The sequence below is a fragment of the Bactrocera latifrons genome, unplaced genomic scaffold (assembly GCF_001853355.1).
Source record: "Bactrocera latifrons isolate USDA-ARS-PBARC rearing strain unplaced genomic scaffold, ASM185335v1 scaffold_377, whole genome shotgun sequence".
In the NCBI taxonomy this organism is placed as follows: Eukaryota; Metazoa; Arthropoda; class Insecta; order Diptera; family Tephritidae; genus Bactrocera; species Bactrocera latifrons.
The window spans coordinates 102,839-124,626 of record NW_017537020.1 but is presented as its reverse complement, the minus strand read 5'-3'; the positions used below and the strand labels follow the sequence as shown (position 1 = coordinate 124,626).

General features: G+C 38.8%; 1 pseudogene; it reads left to right on the top strand.

The window, feature by feature from the left end:
- The first annotated feature begins 5,264 nt into the window (after positions 1 to 5,264).
- Positions 5,265 to 7,315, top strand: LOC108972079 (annotated as a pseudogene).
- The last annotated feature ends 14,473 nt before the right edge of the window (positions 7,316 to 21,788 follow it).

The following is a 21,788-nucleotide window of genomic DNA, read 5'->3' as shown; positions in this document are numbered from 1 at the left end:
AAAACGCTCCAGCTCTGAAAGTATTCGACGCAGTACCCGCCGGGGGAAGCAGAGGAAGAGGAAGACCTCCACTCCGTTGGAAGGACCAAGTGGAGAAAGACCTGTAGCGAAAAGAAGAAACGACTGGCGCGCTGTTGTTAACTCGGCTATAATCGCGTAAGCGGTGTCTACGCCAATCAAGAAGAAGACGTATACATTCATATATTTGATAGAATTTGAGGAAGGTAAATTTTAAATAGAGTTTATAATATCTATTAAAATTATAAAGATTTGTTACAATTTTTTTTTTTGTTAAGAATGAATGCAGAAGGTGCGCCAATTCGCAATAGCCATGCACAATAGACATTTCAAATAAATTGGCCGAATCAGCCGTTCATACATCACCAGTTTCTGCAATGGGTGCTTCGTGCCCTTGTATATTTCGGTATATGATTTTTGCAATCTTGCAAGAGCAAGAGAGTGTGTCGAAGCCCTGGCGCGACGATAATGCGTCACAACCAGTGGTCGGCATTTCTTAGCACAATTGTGCAAACTAACTTCACACGTACGAACGTGCGTGAAGCACGACTATAGCGCAAAACCAAATATGCCCTGCAAGAAATATTTTATTATTTTAAATGCCTTTGGTGCCATTCAATGCCTTTATGTTACAAGTCTTTTAAAGATAATTTTTATTAATAATTAATTTCCATTATACTATTAATTATTTAGATAAGAAGAAGGACAAAGTCTTTTTAAAGAAAAAATAATATGTGTATTGCTTTATTTTATTTACAATTTCCCATTGGTCAACTTTTTTTTCGTGCTCACCAACACAGTGACAGATCCTTTCATGCCGACTACTGGTCACTGTGTTGTTAGTAGAAAATCCGAGCTGTGCCGAAAGAAACTAACAAACGATCGCCGATCGTCACTGCTTCCTTTGCCGCTCGAACAGCTTCGCTTAGAAAGTAGCGTAAATTTGTATGTTTATGTATGAGCTTGAATACAATTATTAAATATTTTAAATCGACAAGAGCTATTTTGCCACTTTTGTTACTTTTTTCTGTGCTTTGTAGGTTTGCGGGGTTCACACTTTTCTCTTCCAGAAATGATGATTTTTATACATACTCTTGCAAGCAGTTGCTACAGAGTATTATAGTTTTGTTCACCTAACAGTTGTACGTATCACCTAAAACTAATCAAGACAGATATACCGTTATATATACATAAATAAGTGATCAGAATGATGAGAGTAGTTGAAATCCGGATGACTGTCTGTTTGTCCGTCCGTCCGTTCGTGCAAGCAGTAACTTAAAGCGAATTGAGATATCTTGATGAAACTTAGTATGCAGGTTTCTTAGTACAAAAAATTCGAGTTCGTAGATGGACGTAATCGAACCACTGTCACGCCTCCAAATCACCATTAACCAAAAACCTATAAAGTGCCATAAATAAGCACAAAATTACGAGATAAAACTCATATTTGGCACAGGCTATCGCAGTAGCCACGGGCACTTGTTGGAAAAATGTTTTTTCTCCTGAACCAATAAAGCTACAACAACCAAATTCGCTCAGCAGTGAAAACGGATGAAAATCCTGTTCACTCCGCATATAATGGTAGTTTTCAAAACCACTAAAAGCGCGATACATCAATAACTAAACGCGCCAGAGACTCAAAAATTTACTGCCGGCATAGTAGGACAATGCTTTATAGGGACTGGGGTAAAAATTGGAAGATGGGCGTGTCACCGCCTACTATTTGGTGAAACTCTATATCTCGGGAACCGACTAACCGATGTCGACAAAATTTGGTATGTGATATTTTTACATTCCTATGTCACGTTGCAAAAATCACCGAAATCGGACAGTAACCATGCCTACTTCCTATATAGAACAATTTTAAATTCGACTTGATTATTTTACTTGTACACAAATCAAGAAGCAATTAATGTAACATGATACTACTTTGCACGAATAATGCATTACTTAGTGGATGTCACCTTCTGACAAAAATAGTTCAACTCCAATAAAAACTGTTCCAAATATTTGGACCCCAGTGACTGTAGTTGACTTTTGATCGAAAATATCGGTAAATGTGTGAGATATATAATCGAAAATCAGGCAAAGTATATCTCTGTCAATGGTATGTCTGCATGTTAAACTTACCTAATATAAAGATTTTCGAGCTTTCGGGTGACTTAATGCTGGATTTATCGGCCAATATTTGAGTTGTCTCAATAAAAATTACAGATATGTTTTACTCATAACAGTGTATCTTTGTGCCTAAAATAGATAAATTTTCGCGAAATCTTTACTTACTCTTCATTTAACTAATATCATGGTTTACTCTATATGATTATTTTTTTAGTATGTGACAAGTTAATAGTATGTGGTATTACGAAAAATATACAAATCTTGTAAATACTACCCCAACTACCGTAGATTACATATAATAGTTTTCGTTTTTCCAACAAAACTTATCTCTATGCATATATAGAATTGCTTGGATTTCGATCCATAAAGTATTTCTATGGCTGTGATTCTTGTAAGTTGCAATAGCATAATACGTTCGGTTGCACCCGAACTTAGTCATTTCTCACTTGTTAGCTTTTACCATCGCGATGCATCGTCGCGAAAACAGGCTGTAGGCAAAGATATGCTCGGGGAATGTTTGTTAGTGACACATTCCCATGTGTGCGCATATGTATGCTTGGGCCTTATTTGTTCGGCAATTATACAAATATATTGTATGTATATATAGGTATAAATGTCTGCAGATCAATGCGCGCACTTGTAATATATTAATAAGTGATAAAAGAACGATTTGATATTTGAGATAAATCTTCTCTTTACTGAGGTCTTCCTCTTCCGCTGCTTTCTCCGGCGGGTACTGCTTTCAGAGCAGGAGTGTTTTCGTCCACTCGGACAACATGACCTAGCCAGCGTATCTGTCTCTTAATTCGCTGAACTACATATGTCAATGTCGTCGTTCTTTGCCGCCGTAGTAGCTCGACCGGCAATTCATCGGCCCCGCTGCTTTGTTGTTCTTTAGACGGGTAATTGCTATTCGAAATTCTTCACAGTCGGACAATGGAACGTCTGCTCCATCGTCATCGATTGGGGAATTCGGCTAACCTCTCCGGGCGTTATGCATTCACTGCCATTCAGCTGGCTGGAGAAATGTTCCCTCCATAATTTTAGTATGCTTTGGACATGGTAGCTAGATCACTTCCTTGGGCTCAACAAGAATATGTTCCGGTCTTGAAACCTTCCGCTAGTCGCCGCATTTTTCCGTAGAAATTTCGAGCACTACTCCTGTCGGCCGTGGTCCGAGTCATTATAAGGACCTGGATATCACGCACATCGTGTTTTCCGCCTATCACAACATGATCGATATGGTAGAAGACAGCCAGGTGGCGTGATAAATTTTTTTATTCTGGGATCTAGTACTGCAGATAACCACATTTCTGACACAGGCGAAGTCGGTCAGCCCCAACTTATTTGGGGATGTTTCCTCGTGAAGGCTGTATTTACCGGCCGTAGTGCCAAAGATATCTTCCTTGCGCACCCTAGCGTTAAAATCGCTAAGCACGATTTTGGTACCGTGGCGGAGGCAGCTCTTATAGGTGCGCTCCAAGTGCTCATAGAAAGCATCTTTGGTCACATCGTCCTTCTCTTCCGCAGTCCTTGTCCCGTACATCGTATTTCTTGGACGGCGGTGATGTCAGCCTTTATTTTCACGAAGAAAGCAACAAGGTAGGCGGTGGCAGCTTCCCAATTCCAGGTGCATGCCCTAAAATCGCAGTCCTTAATTCGGTTGCCATGGTTGCCATCAAAAGAGGGGTCTCTGATCCGAGACTTGCTATTCTTTTTCATTAATACTGTTTTTTACGTGGCGCGTCCCAAACAGCACAACTCTGTGGAGGGGATGTTTCGCCTTTTAACTTTAGCTCGCCTTCAAGCGGATGTTCTGAGGCTACCCAGAGGATACTTAGTCAAAGACCGAAAGTCGTGAGCTCTGTGAGCCATATGTAAAATAATCGTTTTTGGCCACACCCAAGTGATTGGCGATCAGAGAACTTTCCTCACTTGCGTGAGCTTCTGCACATGACTCCATCCTGATAATATGGTAGAAGATTCACATACATATGTATGTACACATTGTTGTGATAAATTAAATTTCTATTAGTAAGAAATATAATACAGATATATTTATTAGTAAAGTACAGTATGTAAAAATCAAATAAAATTATTAAATATGTAATCCCATATTGACTATAATTATTACTACGCATTCATTCATACAAAATTATACTCATATCAGAAGTATTTTTACATGCTAATATGGAATTGCTAAGGGCAAAAGCATACATATTTACATACATTGCACACACAAGCGATTCCCTGGTTGAAAGCAAAAATTTAAACATGAGTATGGACAGCAAAACGAAATTCTTCACATTCGTTGGGAGTATCATCATGGACATGCAAGTTATCACGGTGTGACAACGCAGTTAAAAAAAACCTGACATCTTACGAACAACCAAGCCGCAACGCATCTTTCTTCTATCTTTTTTCTTCTGACTGCCGCCGACTACGGTTCATAAATTTTTTCATCTTCAGCACAACGAAATCGCAGTAACAGTATGCTGGAAATTTGGACAACTTAATTAAACTGTGTACTAAATTTAACAACGTTACTTAATCCATTTGGCGCCTCTGTAAATGAACAGGTACAGCAAAAGTATTGAAGGTATTTGTAAAACTTTTAAAACTATTGTTGTTTGGTTCCATTTATTTTAACACGGTATACACGGTGCGCTAAAATAATAGCAATTAAATGAGAATATCCACAATATCTGTCACAAAGTGGGATATAATTTATCAGTGTGAACGCTTATAAAGGTAAGCATACAATTTAATTATTTTTTTGTTGATCTACATGTATAATTGTTAATTTTAGTATGTTATTTTGTTGTTGGTTCTTGTAATATAAATAATGATCAAGAATATTACAGCTTGTAATTACAAAAAAATCTTAGTTGAAACTTTATTGTACCTGGCTAAGTACAGCAGCAGAATCCATATATGGTTTTGAAAATTTTTTTTAGGGTTTCGTGACAATGACTTCAAAACGTTTTAACTTTTCTAACTGTTATAACGGCTTAGTAGAAGCCGTTAACGCTGTTTTAGAAGACAGTGACAATAACGGTGATTACGACTTCGCGTTCATACCACCGGAACCTAGCGTGGTGACGGATGAAGAATACGCCGATGAGGATATGGTCACAGCCTCTTTACCACAAGACACACCTGGGAATATAGAAGTATTTAGATGTGACGAGGCCTCAGTTTCCAGCAGTGAAAATGATAGCAGCGATGATGAGTCGCTATCCGAAAAGGCAAAGAGAAGTCGTCGTCAGCTGCCAGATCAACCAGTATGTCGTAAGTGTTCACCAATATATTCTACTAAGAGACAAGTTATGTCACCGAGAGACAAGAAGAGGTAAAAAACGTGTTTGAAAATCTCACACCAGTTGAAATATTTAAGACAATATTTGATGAAGACGTCAAAAACTTGATAATAAATAATACAATATTATACGCTAATCAAAATAACAGACACACACTTCAATTAGATTCTGTTGATTTGAAAAAGTTTATGGGGATATTGATACTGTCAGGATATCATAAACTACCAAGAGAAGATTTGTATTGCTCTTATGATGAGAACGTAGGTCTTGATATAATATCGAAGTGTATGCCAAGGCAAAGATTTCGAGATATAAAAAGAAACATTCATTTTGTGAATAACGACGAAGCTAGTTCACCGAGGGATAAAATGTTTAAAGTTCGTTCATTAGCTAATATTCTTATGAGTAAATTTCTACAGTGGGGTGTAGTGCACGATGAGTCCATGGTGAAGTATTTTGGTCATCATTCTGATAAACAATTTACACGTGGAAAAATAGTGCGTTTTGGTTATAAAAATTGGGTAGCAGTTAGTTCGACAGGATACTGCTATGTTTTTGATTTTTATTGTGGAAAAGCCGTTGAAGCTTCTACTGACCTCTTAGGATCAAGATTTGTTAAAACGTTACTTCAAAGGTTGCCGACTGATCCATCAAGGCAACAGGTTTTTTTTGATAACTTTTTTACTAATTATAATCTCTTGGTAGACCTAAAAAGGATATCGTGCAACTGGAACGATAAGAGAAAACAGAACAAAGAAATGTCCCATGAGAAGTACTACAGAGATGAAGAAAGAAAACCGTGCCTCGTATGATTTCAGGTTTGATAAGCAAAACGAAATTCGCTTAGTAAGATGGAAGGATAATAGTGTTTGCACTATGGCGACAAATTGTGATACTCTTGAACCTTTAGGAGTTGTCAAGCGATGGTAGTCTCTGCAACGTGATAAAACAGATGTAAACATACGAAAGGTATTTCAAACTTATAACAAACACAAGGGCGGGGTGGATGAATTGGACCAATCAATTTCTCTCTATAGGATTGCAATTCACGGGAAAAAGTGGTGGTGGGTTTTATCCACATATATTCCAAATATGACAATTGCAAATGTTTGGCGTTTGCATGTAATGAATCATAGTAATAGCATGGATCAGCTCCTGTTTCGACGTTCTATTGCGAGGTACTACTTCCGCCAAAAAACACAACATATGGCTCGGCCTTCCTCCTCATTGGTCCCAGGTTTGCCCCAAGATGGTGTAGGGCACTACCCACAAACGCTTGAAAAACCATTACGGTGTGTTATGTATCACGCTAGAGTTCGGTGGCAATGCAAAAAATGTCTTAAAATATTATGTGTCGAAAAACAATGCTTTGAAAATTTCCACCTGTAATACGCCACTGTACTCAATTAAGTACACCCCCCTAAAAGGGGTCCTAGTTATTATTATTTTTTGTTTTTCTTACTTACGTGTTTATTTTGATTGTAAACAATAGTAAAAAAAATATTTTGGAAAAAATACGCTGTTCATTTTACTTTGGCGGAAGTGCATAATATTTTTCGGTGAAAAAAACTTACGCTTTGAATAATTGATTGTGATCCAGACTTAAAACCATCCGTTGCTGAAAGTTTTCAGAATTAGGTAAATAATTTAAAGCAGTTGGTTGAGCGTTTGGAGCAATCGATTTCAGCACGTAAGCTAGAAGTTGACAATCACCAATTGTTGTAGTTCAAACGAAAAAGCGAGAAAGTTTCAACTTAGAGAGTACCGAATCATCACAGCGTCGCTTACTGAGAAATTGTCGCTGCAACGGCAATCTGTTAGGCGATGGAAAACAACTACTGAAACCAATAATGATGTAAGTTGAGAGACTTAGGGCTTTACAAAATCAAATCGTAAATTTGTCCATTCTTAGGCAGGGTTCTTCTACTGTTTTAGAATTTTACGAAGAGGTAGAGAAAAAGTTATCATCACTCGCTAATAACACCAAAATGTCTTATGAAGCGAATATTGCAGAAGCAATAAATCAAAACTATCGAGAAAATGCTTTGAGAGTTTTTATTTCTGGGCTCAGGAAGAACTAATGTGATATACTTTTTGGAGAGGTGGACGCGAATCATAAAAGATACATTTTCGCAGCCTATTTTGTGAATAAGTCAACTAACGTCACGAAGAAATCGGAAAACAACCAAACCGGTAACAGGGACAACAATAGTAAGAACACGTACAATAGGTCAAATGCTGAAGGCAAAAAAAAGGCAATCTAAAAATAATCGGCAAAAAAATTGTAATCGGTATCAAAAGGAGGAAAATCGAAATTTACAACCTCAGCATAAGCCGATGAATGTGATGAGTGGACCCCACGTCACCGCTCCCACGAAAAGTTACCAATTTCACAGGAATCCAGCTTTAGAGAGTAAATATTCTGAACCAAAATTAAGATTAGGATTCTTTCTCAGAGACATACGAAAAATTGTCGGAGCAGGCTGTCGAAGACGTGGAGTCGGAAGAAGTAAATTTTTTAGGAGAAGGTCTCTCCGGCCCTACATTTTCCAGACACTAGGTAAGCGGGAGATTAGGTTTCTTGTCGACATAGGAGCCTCCAATAAAGATAAAGAATTTATAGTGAAATCCATACATTCACAACAATTACCAGCAAGTGCAGGTACATTTATTTAGTGTTATAACAGAATTTTTCATTTTACCAAATCTAACCCTGTATGATGAGACTATAGGCGTCGGCCTCCTTAATAAGACATTATAGAATATGACTTTGGTAAACAAACAATTAAATTACTATTTCAGTCAAGATGTTAGTCATCTCCAGCTCCAGACCCTGTCAGTACCAATGAGCATGAAAGAAAATTTCCACGCTATGATGAAGCATGTATCTCGGGTTCTTGCTACAATTCTCATCAGTAATAATGAACCTATATATGCAAGATTCTATCCATATCCTCTGGGAGTTGCCGATTTCTTAAAGAGGGAGATACATGAATTCTGCCGATCTATATCTTAAATACAGCATACAATCCGCTTATTCCGGTATACCCTACGTACATAGGGTGCAATTAATCGGAAAATAATCGTAACACTTCTTTAAATTGACCGGTACGGTAAATTGAAATTATGCCAATTTCAAAATAATGGAAAAAAAGGTTTATATACATGTACATATATAATATATATGGTGGAATTACAACAACCTTTCAACTATCTTCAAAGTCCATATCGGCATCTGTCTTGCAATACGCCTTGCAAAAGACACTCAGGATTGCTCACAAAAAATTAAAGCACAAACTCCTGCTTATACGAGTATACCCAATAATGCATTAATCTCTTCAGCGAGATCTTAATAGCACAAGAACAAATACATAAAAGTCCAAGTATTAGGGTTCGTCCACATGTAACAAAATGACATAAACAAAAAGAAAAACAAAAAATATATGTATTTATATAATATATAACACATACATATATATAAATATTCACATAAAGTGCTGTTAACAATTACAGTACAACCTTTTGAAATAAAATTAAAAATTTATATACTATATCCAACAAATACGAAACGGTATCAATAAACTAAATACACTAAAAAAATAAAATAAACACGCGTATTTTTGACGTAAAAGAGTTTCGATCTCAATTTTTATTTATAAAGAATCATTATAATCAGTATACACTGACTGATAATTCGGTGGTGGAGCACGGTATGGCTCGTTCTGTAGCTCTGGTTGGCCGTAAGGAAACGGACAGCGCGAATGATTCCACAAAAGGTTCCTTATAATACATATATTTTAAAAATAACAAATTGGAAATACACTTACCACGTCTGTATAGCTGAGCTGTCGCAAAAGGAGAGAGCGCGCAACTTTTTTAGTTAGTGTTTAGTTGCGCGCGAAATAAAACTTCGAAAAAGAGGAAAATAAGAGATTGCTCTGCCGATACAGACGTGACAAAAGAAATTGGGCGGGGCGATGTCAACAATCTCCCCGCCTTGCAGTATTACTGCAAATGCAGTTTACCGGATATTATATATCCCAGTGTCGTATTTTGGGCGATGTGTTGGCCCATTTCCGCTGGTTGTAACCCGGGCAACATGAGCTGGGAGTAAACGTCCGCTCCCAAGATTATTTCGACTGGCGCTGCCCTGTGGAATTCGTTATCTGCCAGTCTTAGGTTGCGGAATTGTTGAAAYAAATGGTCTTCCAGAGACCTTACTGGCGTAGGTGGTAACGGACGACGTTGTATTTGGGCACTCAGGGAGATTTCTGTTCCTCCATCCTGGTTGTCCCGAAACATTAGTTCGAACACTCGGCTGTCTTCACGTGTATGCGTGCGCAGTCGCAATCGTGGAGGCGAGAATAACAGTGGCTGGACTGACTGGGCTAATCATGGCACGCACTGTTACGAACCTCATCGCAGTTCGAACAGTTATTAAGGCGGTTTTTGATAGCGCAAGTCTTTATTGCCGCAAGTTGTGTTGCGCGCCTGTCCTTGATGATATGGCGTGCATCGGCTTGACCACGAGCGTCTCGTCCACGCCTTCGCTTCGGATGGGGTGGCCGGAGAAACGAATGGCGTTCCGCTCGGACTGGACAATGTCGTTGAAACGAATCGCGTCTCAGTCGATCGTTGCCATGCCGCCAATCCGAAAGGAAGTTACCAGCACGCCGAAGTCATCGAGACAACTCGAGTCTGGCTCGATCTTGGGCGTGTGGTATGCGGGAGAGGCATCGTTGGTCAGAGCTTTGTGGATGATTGACTGTTGACGTCGGTTGACATTATTGATAAAGCTCCGAATATGTCGTGCCAATTGTCAACGAATTTTCCTGCTGTGCCCATGTCAATTCAATGACAGCGTTGTCTTGTTCTTCGGCGTCTGAACTGATGCCATGAAGCATCGTGTGGTTGCCGCAACGTTTGCAGCGTATTACGCTGTCGCATTCATTCTTTGAATGGCACGACGCGAGGCAGTTGCTGCAATATCGGTGGATCAATGTGATCCTCAGCCTAACTTCTGGGGACATTTGCCGGAACTTTGGGCATCAGCGGAGTAGATCGCTATCAATGCATAGGGGGCAGTTGATTGTTGTCATTTTCAATAATTTTCTAAACGAAAAAAAAGATTATTAAGGTGAGAAAATTAACATTGATTGGGTAAAGTTATAATTTTTGTTATCGCCCTAGAAATTAAGCCACGTTGAGTTTGGATGTCCACCACCCGAACTCGTTGGTAGGGTTGGACCAACTTTGATTATCCTGCACAACTCCATTCATTTGGAGATAAATTTTCATCACGAACTACCACTAGGTCATTGACTTGGGCGTTCTGTTGGGAATGTTTCCATTTCTTTCCTTTTTGAAGTTCTTTTAAGTATTTGGTCTTCCATCTCTGACTGTGCTGACATAGGGCCTTTAATTTTTGAGATTGGTTTACTAATGATAACGGTCTGCCGGTTATTTCTGGTTCTGCCAATACATTTGCATTATTAATTTGGTGTGATTTTGTATCTTCTCCGTGGTCATTGGTTGCAATGCAAATGTATTTCGCAGATTGCTATTGGGTTGTTGCTGCTGATGATGTTGTAGATGTTGTTTAGATATAAAAATAGTAATATTATGTTGAGTTATTGCTGAATTTTATCAGTCGCCTTTGGCCTTTATCTTCGTTTCTTCGGAGTGAAAGGAACCTGTTAAAATCCAACCGAACACTGTACATTGTGCTACGAAGGTTTCGAAGATTTTCGATTTTACCCCATCTAGAGGGACTTTCGGGTAAAGATCCGCTCCGATCAACAAGTCAACCTGACTCGTAAAGAAATTATTATCCGCTAAGGGGATATTGGGTAACCTTTCTAAAATTGAAGAGTTAATTGACCTAGATGAATGCAGTCCAGTCAATTTTGGCAGTACCAACGCTTCCGCTTCTAGTCTTGAATTTTTGTTACTGGGCGAGCCAATTGTAATCGAGCATACCGATTGAACTCGTTCTGATACGATCCTGAAACTCGCGCTTTTGCTTGCCAGATGTAAGCGTTTTTGCAGACTGTTGCTTACGAAGGTGGCTTCAGATCCCGAATCAATCAGGGCTCTGACAGTGAAGGTGCTCTCGTTGTAACATATAGTCACCATGTCCGCACCTAAGAACATGCTTCGACTGTTAGGCACAGTTGAAATATTGGCCTTAATAGATGCCGCATGAGATTTAGTACAAATCTCGGTAGTGTCTGTGCTGTCAGTTATCTGAGCTATTCCCTTACTCTGATCGCGGTGAATCATGGAGTGATGTCTCTGTTGACATTTATTACAATTAAACATAATTTTACAATTTTAGACTTCATGTGAGTCTGATAAACAGTTAAGGCGGCGGTGGAGTTTTCTGACAGCATTTAACCGTGCGTTAGGCAGTATCTTTGACAAGTTTTCAAAATGTGTGATTGAGATGAGCACAGTTTACATTTAATGCTGTTTGTCCTGGCGTGATGGGAATAGATGGGTTTGGATCCAATCCTTGACTACAAGGTTGGTATCCGACCTTCACCATCATCCGATTTAATCTTGGGTTGAGCACTCAACTCGCCTTTGAGTTTTGATACTCTCTCTAGCCTTTTAACCCGTTTGGTTAGAAATTGGTCTAGCTCAACCCATTTTGGGATCTCTGAATCCGAATCCAGAGATTGTTCCCAACGCGACAGTGTATAATCTGGTAGTCGGATAGAACACAAATACGTAAATATGGCATCCCAACTATCTACATTGATGCCATGTATTTGTAAAGCTGAAATGCAGCTATTAATCTCTCGCTGTAAATTTCTGAGTTCGGTCTCAGATTCTGTTGAAATATGCTTGATCTTGCACAATAAATTTAATTGTGAGTTGACAAGCACTCGCTTGTTTTCATATTTACACGACAAATTATTCCAAGCCAATGCGAATCCGTCATTCGTCAGTGGCGCTTTCGAAACGATAGCTTTTGCCTCACCCCGTGTTTTTGATTCAAATGGAATAACTTTTCTACCGGAGATAGCCTTGGGTTATTCCCATAAATGGCGGCAAATATATCTCTAAAAGAGGGCCATTGTAAAACATCGCCATGAAATATTTCGGTATCACATGGCGGTAAATTGATGGAAGACCTCACTGGTTCTACTGTTTGTTGTAAACGTTCAGCTTGAATCACTGTAGACCTCGAAGTAGAGCTTTGGTTGAACGCCGTGAGGTTGTGCATGTGGCGAACACATCAAGGCCGCGCAACACAAATAAGCGTGGTAAAGCTTGAATATTTAATCGTCAATTGACCTTGTGTCGGAAGGATCCATCTTTGGCAAACACAACTTGTATTCTGACTTTACCTCTGCTCACAGATATTTCAGTTCAGTTAGTTGTACTTCAAGAGAGTAGGCATATTGGTTGTTTGAGTAAAAGACTCCTAAAACTCCAGTATAGCGTCTGCAGCTGTGATAAATGCTCTGATGGATTCCATTGTTTTGAAAATTGAACAGGAACTGCAAAAATGTTGCACAAAATGGGATCTAGCACTTTGAAATTAAAATTTAAAAAATATTTGCAAATATGTTGCATAAAGTTCAAAAGTACAGAAGCACTCACGGACAAACTAAGAATTAGTAGTGCGTTGTTTCTTAGTGAAGCGTGTGTTTTCGAAAGAACAAAAAACAATTAATAAATTGAGTAAAGTATTTTCTCAAAGTATTTTTCCCATATTTAATTATTTAATTTGAATGTGCTTGATGGGTAATCGGCCCGCTGCACTTCCAAGCCTAGTCTTCGACTATGTACACAAACACAATTGATGTGTGCTTAATTGCTTTTTTTAAATCCAAATACAATACAGATAAAAATTCACAAGCATTTATTTGATTTATCAACTAATCACTTTCACTTTGTTCACTGGGTTATTTTCGTATTTAACACTACACTATTCTGTTTGTTGCTGTTCTTCTGGAATGGCTGCTGCGCTGCTCTCCCTTTACTTCTTTACCACAAGAAAAAACAAACAAACCGAGAGAGATTATTGATGCTCCAGACGATGTTTGTGTGTCCAAGAAATTTATAATATTTTTTCGAATAACAGTGTGTGGTCTTTTTTGCAAAGTGAAATTAAATGAAGTACAATACTACCAGCAGTCTTGTGCGTTGATTTTGTGGGTAGAATGCCAAAAATAAGTTTTGGTCTCTACTTCACACAGCACAGTTGGTTTTGTAGATATTATAACTTAGTCACAAATTAACCAATCTATTGCCTTATACCTTGCAGAGCACAAATCCAATATATGTTTGGCTGTAACTTGCGAGTTGCGGAATTGGGCAAATTATGCACTTTCACTTTAAATAAAAACCAACTTATTGCCTCTTATCCGGCTCGAAGGACCAATGATAATTAGGTGGTGGAGCACGGTGTGGCTCGTTCCGTAGTTGTGGTTGGCCGTAAGGAAACGGACGGAATAAAAAACAAAAGGTTTCTTATAATGTATCTATTTTAAAAATAACAAATTGGAAAAACACTTACCATGACTGTATAGCTAAGCTGTCGCAAAAGAAGAGAGCGCGCAACTTTTTAGTTAGTGTTTAGTTGCGCGCGATTTAAAACTTCGAAAAAAACTTCTAAAAAGAGGAAAAGAAAAGATTGCTCTGCCGATACAGACGTGGCAAAAGCAGCGTGGCGGGGGCGGTGTCAACAATGAGAATAATTATTTTAAAAAACTACATTTTCTAAATGAACTTAGATTCAAAAGAATCAAAATACGAAAAAAGTTCATGCACATGCACCGGCAGAAGCTACATGCTCAAAGCAAAATGCTACAAAACTAAAGAGGGTAAAGATATGTCATATACGAAATTCATTGCTGAGAGTGACAGTTTGATGCGACACTGCACTCGATTTTCATCTTCACCGATTCAAGATAATTCCCAATCGGTATTAGAAATCAAAAAAGACAATTTTTGAACGCGTCTCCAAGCTGCATATGACAAATCGTATAATATGATGAAGTCAAGAGGCAAGTTCAAGCATTCATCTCAAAGTGCCAGCATGCGATACAGAAATATTTCATGAAGGAATGAATTGTATCACCTCAGATACAAAACTGAAAGTCAAGCAGGCGTAACAGTAAAACAGTTCGCTCTTAACGACGATGGTTTCAATTTGGCTTGGGAAGCCCTGAAGTCAAGATACGAAAACGAACGAATATTGCCAAAAATTCAAAGGGAAATAAGTGAAGAATTTTTCAAACTTCAACCTACTGTTTGTCGGTGTTATCGACACAAAGCATTCCCACAGACAGCAGGGACTATACCGGTAAAGATATGCACACCTTCCTTACCAGAAAAAACGTTATTTTTGTGGGAACAATCGCTCTCATCAAGAAAAAAATGCTCCACGTGGCAATAAATGAAAGAAACCCAGTACGAAATAGCCGAAAGGGTAGAAAAAAAAATAACCACACCAAAACGTATTCAACATAACGTCAATAGAATCCTCCACAGGTTTCAAGCCAGTAGCAACAACAGTTTAAATAGAAGCTTCTTTAAAAATCAAACGTCCACATCCGAACAATGCAAACAAACGTCACGCGAACTATGCAAAGAGGGACATAAACTTAATGCTTGCGGGAAATTTAAAAAATTAAATATCATTGACCGAAACAATTTTGTAAGACTGTGCACAAACTGTTTATCACATGCTTACATGCTTAAAGATTGTGAAAGCAAAATTAATTAAATAATTCTTCCAGCTTACCCCCAAACATATTACATCAAATGAGCGCTTAGGGAACACTCACCCCCTGGTACTTATAAGGCGTGGTTCAAGAAGACCTGGGCTGTGCTGTAGTTCATATAGACAATTTTCGTTAACTAAATAACATTTAAGATCTTAACTTCGACGAACAGCAATAAACTCAAAATACGGATCACCTTTACGAAATTATTTTGGCCAGAAATACGGCTGTCATTATGGACATAGATAATACTCATATTATCCGTTCGATTGCTCTACCGCTACTAGGGTTACTCTACCTAATTATTTTTGTCAACAATAAGATCCATTCAATATTAAAAACCGAGTCACTCAACAATTTAGCTATAATTTCTATTACTTTAAAGATGTATGTAAAAGGAAGACTATTTTTACGGCGGCACATAATAACCAGATGCTATCACTACGAAGCAACGCTGTAGCAGTTTGTTGAAAAAACATCCATTTCCCAGGACGACTGTGCAGGAACTGTCATGAGAATCTCGTACCACAGATAATACTCGAAGGTATTGTGAAAATTGTAAACACAATTTTGGCACAAAAGACTATTTTCGGTTGGATCCTAAGTGGACTAGTTACGGAACCAGGCACAACAATGACAACTCAAGTTGAGGAAATCTCAAATGAGTACCTCAATTCAGAATTGAGAAAATTTTGGGAGATAGAAGAACTCCCTCCCATTTCAATCACAACCCCTGAAGATCAGTGTTGTGAAGACTTTACTAGATCAGATAATGGTCGGTATGTCGTACTACTCGTACCACTCAAACAACAATTTCCTAACACAATCGCCTTAAGTCACCCTCGCACCTCTGCAACACAGCAGTTTCTAAAAACTACTTAGAAACGGTGAGCTCAAACAAGTTTATAATGGTGTCTTAGAAGAATACCTCCATTTAGAACAGATGGGGTAAGAAAGCCCATGTGAAAAAATTATAAAAGGAAAATATTACTCATTTTACTTGCCTAATCATGCAGTAGTAAAGCCTACAAAAAGCAACAAAGGTTAGAGTTCTGTTCAATGCCTTAAGATCCACTAGCTCCGGGAATTCCCTAAATGATATTCTATTCCAACCAAATTTAATGCTTTTCATATTAAATTGGTGTACATATATACAAATACGTACGCGTACATGAAGATGATCAAGATTTTCAGCGGACTATTTTCCGAAAATCTGCCAATAGTCCACTACGCGGCTTTAAATAGGAAAGAGTTACTTTTGGCGTAAACTGTGCCCCATATCTGGACATTCGTACACTCCACGAACCGGCAGAAGGCACAAAGTCAGAATTTGATCTGGCAACAAAATGTTGAAAACACAAACGTATGTGGACGATATTCTGTCTGGAGCCAGAGTCAAGCATACGAGTGACACAAGCTCTCAAAACCGCAGGGTTTCCGTGAAAAAAATAACGATGAACCACCCTAATATTTTAAAGGATATACCTAAAGAAAATCTATTAGACACTAATTTCCTTCAATTTGAAAAGGAAAACACAACAAGAACTTTGAAACAGCGATATTTGACCACTTTTCTTACACTACTGAGTTCATATCCGCACAATCCGCCATAACGAAGAGGTAAATTTTATCCTTGGTGGCAAAACTTTTCGACCCCGCCGGATGGCTTTCGCCAATTATGATACAAGCAAAATTCTAATACAAGAATTGTGGATAGACGGAACTGACCGGGATGAACAAGTGAAATCACTTCGTTTAGGAAAGTGGTCCCAGTTCGCAATCTGAGTAGTATCTCACAGATCTAAGTCCGATCGAAAAGTTATGCTCCAGTGCAGTTGAACTACATGGCTTCTGTCACGCCTCTGAAAAGGCGTATGTGTTACCATTAATGTGCACACAAAAACAGACACAGCGACCACCAGTCACCTACTAATAGCCAAGGCAAAGATAGATCCTCTAAAAACAATAATATACTTCCAATCGAACGTCTCAAATCCTTGACCTAGTGGCGACAAGTAGAAAGTGCCTAGAATCCTGCTGATCTACAGACAAGAAAGAAGAAAACCCCTGCACCTTACCTCCACCACTCTTTAGTGGAATGGTCTCCGATGGTTAGCAGAATCTCCCGATTCTTGGCCACCATCGCCTATGCGCCCGAGCACTCAGGGTAATCGCTAACATGCTCAAGTTCATTGAGCGACTCAAGATTAAAGTTAAGGGAAAACCCTCAATATATATTATATGCCCACGGTGATACATTGAGGCACCTAGACCTACAAAAGACAAAGATCGCTCTCACTACCTACACTCAATCGCGCTCTTTCAGCAGGGAGATGTCACTACTAAGAGAATCGAAGCCGATTAATAAAAGGGGCTTTTCTTAGTAATAAATCCATTTCTGGATAAAAAAAAAAGGTCTGCTTTGTGCTAATGGTCCGCTTGCCAACTCAAGCCTTACATATAACAAACGCCACCTCATAATTCTGTCAGAAAAATCACAACTTGCCACATTACTTATCCGTTATGTACACATATTAATGCTACACCCTGAACTTCGCTTGATGCATCATATAATCCTAGCCACCCAAGAGTTTTCTATTCCTCGACATAAGCCTCAAATAGAAATGTACATCTTCATGTGCAAGGTCTACACGATGCATAAACAAAAAATGAGGACGCAGATTTTTAAGCGAGCAATACTCCCACCGTTCGGAAAGCACCTGGACTTCAGACATGTCTGGCAAGGCTGCAATATGGTCATGTAAAGGACAAAGGTTTATGTCTCACTCCGGAGGTGATAATTATTTCATATGGGCAAATATACGAAGTATATACTTTGTTAGCTCCTCAGAGTGCCTCAATTAAAGACTTCCTCCTGGAACTTGCTCTAGACGCCATGCACTTGGTATCCTCAGTGCGAAAAGAATTGGTCACAGCATGCGAGGCAACCATGCGAAAGATAGTACATCACAAGAACCGTATTGGTGAAATGAAGATATAGCTGGACTTAAAAAGCTCTGCCATTCAGCTAGACGCCGTCTGCAACGTAATCAACGGGAAGAAAATGAAAGCAATCTCAGACAAATATTAAAAGTCAGAAGGAGCTTTTAAAATCAGCCATTGGCCGCAGTAAAAAGAAGGCGTTTTGAAAAACTCTGTGAGGAAGCAAACGAAGACCCCTGGGGAACAGCATACAAAATCTGTATGTCTAAATTCAAAAATAAGGCACAACAGCACAAAAGCGCATCCTTTATGAGAAATATCATGGAAACTTTCTTCCCAAAACACCACACTATTTCTTATCCTAAGCCACGAACCGAAGTCATAGAGCCGTGGTGGCTAGTTAGCGAAGAAGAAATATTGGCCATAATGGGAAAAATTAAATGAAGCAAAGCGCTTGGGTTAGATGGCATACCAAACATAGCATTAAAAGAATCTATGACTTTGAAAACAAAATTGTTCGCAGAAATGTATAATGCGTGCTTAAAAGAACGAATATTTCCCGACCCATGGAAAGTTCAGCGTTTGGTTCTACTCCCTAAATCAAAAAAGCCTCCGGATGAACCTTCATCATATCGACCTCTGTGCATGCTTGATACTATTGGCAAAGTATATGAAAGCATAGTAAGAAACCGCTTGGAGTTAGTAATCCAGAAAGCCGGCGGGTTATCAGAAAGACAATACGGCTTTATGAAAAAGAGGTCCACCATTGACGCCTTATACGATGTCGTTGACACCGCCAAATGCGTGGCAAGCGATGGAAAGGCGGAACAAAAAAATATTGTGCGATGATCACCCTAGATGTGAAGAATGCCTTTAGCTCAGCAAAGTGGGTAAACATAATCAAGGCTCTGCATGACTTGCACGTTCCTCATTATCTTTTGGACTTCTATTCAATACAGATGAAGGCACCAAGATCTACTCTATCTCAAGCGGAGTACCGCAATGCTCGGTACTAGGTCCCCTTTTATGGAACGTAATGTATGATGGGGTACTAAGGCGACACCAACCGAAAGCTATTAAATTAGTACGCGGATGACCTTATTGTGGTAGCAGTTGTTAAACACCTCGATGACCTGCGGAGCAAACGCAACGAGTGCCTTAACGGTCTGCGCCAATGCGTCTCCTCAATGAGTTTAAAACTGGCGGAGCAAAAGACTGAAGTCTTACTCATAAGTACAAGAAAAGTGGAGACGAGTATTCCTCTTACCATAGGGGAGTGCCAGATTCATTCACAGCCACACCTAAAATATTTGCGAGTAATAGTAGACTCAAGGCTCAAATTTAAGGACCACCTAGAATACACTGCAGGTAAAGCGAACAAAATCCTGAATGCCTTATCAAGAATGATGGCAAATAAAGGCTGTGTGCGTACCAGGCTGTCGGCACTTAGAGTTATCAGTACTTTCCGAACAATTTCAAGCTATGCTGCTGAAGTAGTAGCCAGTATGATGCCCATTGACATCCAGGGTGACGAATACGAGCGAGTGTACAAATTATCAGAGCCAACTAGGGGAGCCAAAAGAAGAGAGAGAGTGAAAAGCTTAACTATATGGCAGCAGCGGTGGCAAATCTCACTCAAAGGACGGTGGACCTACAGACTCGTACCGGATCGACAGACGACATGGGGACCTGGATTTCCCCCTAACCCAAATACTAAGTGGACACGGATGCTTTAAAAGCTATCTATACAGATTCCAGCACGACATTAGTCCGAATTGTCCGTCGTGTTCAGAGTGCTGTGAAGACTCTGAGCATGTTTTCTTTTATTGCCCGCGCTTTTGGAGTGAAAGGGAAAAACTTAAAACTGCACTCAAACAAACATTTTTCTGAAATCTCCTTACGAATGACCTGCCCATGAATTACATTTTTCTGAAAAGGAAAAAGTCGCACGGTGCCATATCAGGTGAATGCAGGGAGTGGTTAATGGTGAAAATGTGTATCATCTGTCAATTTGTGCGGAGCAAACCGTGCACACACCTTTCGTAAGCCCAAATGTTCGGTCAAAATTCGATAAATCGATGTTTTGGGGAAGTTCATTTCCATGGGTTAGGCTCTTCTCTTGGGATAGGCAATAATCGCCATAAACTTGTTTCATCAATTGAAACCTTTCGATGAAAGTTTTACCAATTTTAAAGCAAAATTTAATGTTGGCTCTTTGTTCGAAGCTCATTTTCGTATCGTATTTCACTACCAATCAATGAAATGTCATGAAATTCTCACTGGATAATTGATAAAGATAGCAGATTCTAACGCACCAGTCGACATAGAGATAGCGCCACCAGGTGATGCTAGATTCAAAAAGTCCTGTTTATTTTGGAAAGCACCTTGTGCATGTTCAGCACAACGAAATCACAGCAACACTATAATGAAAATTTGGACAACGTAATTAAACTGTGTACTAAAATTTAACAAAAGTGAGTTACTTAAGTTGCATACATATATTTATTTCTCTTCATATTCTTAGGTATGTGAGAGAGCTGTATTTGTTCAAAATTTTCGCTGTTAAATAAGGAATATCAAAGAACTTATTTTTCTTCAATATTCCCTGATTGGGCATACATGCTATCGTCAGAGAATGTAAATACATACATTTATTTCTCTTCACATTCTGATTGAGTATGTGAGAGAACTGTAAACAATGTTAACGTTTCACAGCGTCAGTTCCATGGTTCAAGTTTTACAAATGTTCGATGTCCAACCTGCACCTTCTCTATGTCTTTACAGTCTCTCTCTGCATCTTTTCATTGTTTTATGTTCTCTGTTCATACGTCGAAAGACTTCAGAGCTATACAACGGCTTTAACAGATAATGGGTTATTTGTTGAGAAGTGAAAAAATATTATTTAATGGAAATTCTTTTAACAAAGTACAAGGAATTTGATTCGAATGCTACGATAGCCATTGTGAAAAACGTATAAATGGCATGAGGAATTGCTATAGGCGTGAGCTTTCCAAAATAAAAAAATCGACGAAGTCTGGTGCTGGCTGTGAAGATATTTATGAGCCGACATTTTTACTAGTTAGATTTTCTATGACATCAAGAAATGAAGCGAGTGGAATAAATAAAAAGTTTAACTAATTTCAGTTTCCTTTTTATTTTTTGATGGATTCTAAAACAACACGAAAACGAACGGACAACAAATCCGAACATCGCGACCAAGTCAAGAATTCAAGGAAAGAACGCGATGATGCTAACGTATTTGCTGAATCGTGAGCAATTTTATTTAGAAAATTATCCGCGGAGCAACAAATACATGGACAGTTAGGTAACCACAACATAAATTTTGTTCAAAGAAATATTGTGTAGTGAACTGTCTTGCGACAAGGTATGCATACAAGTCTAAGTAAACACAAGCGGTGTTACAAATGTTACAAACACGCGCACTTTATTTCACCAATGTTAATGACACAGCTGTTTGAGCGATTTCCGATCAGTACGTAAATTCAATAACCTCTTCTCAGAATTTAGCCAGCAAACTTTCAGGTGCGTTAGCATAAATTTAGCATATAAAAGAACTAGCTATTAAGATGTAAGTCAGTTGTGAATTGACTCGGAATAAAGATGGACATACTGTCCAAATAAAATAAAA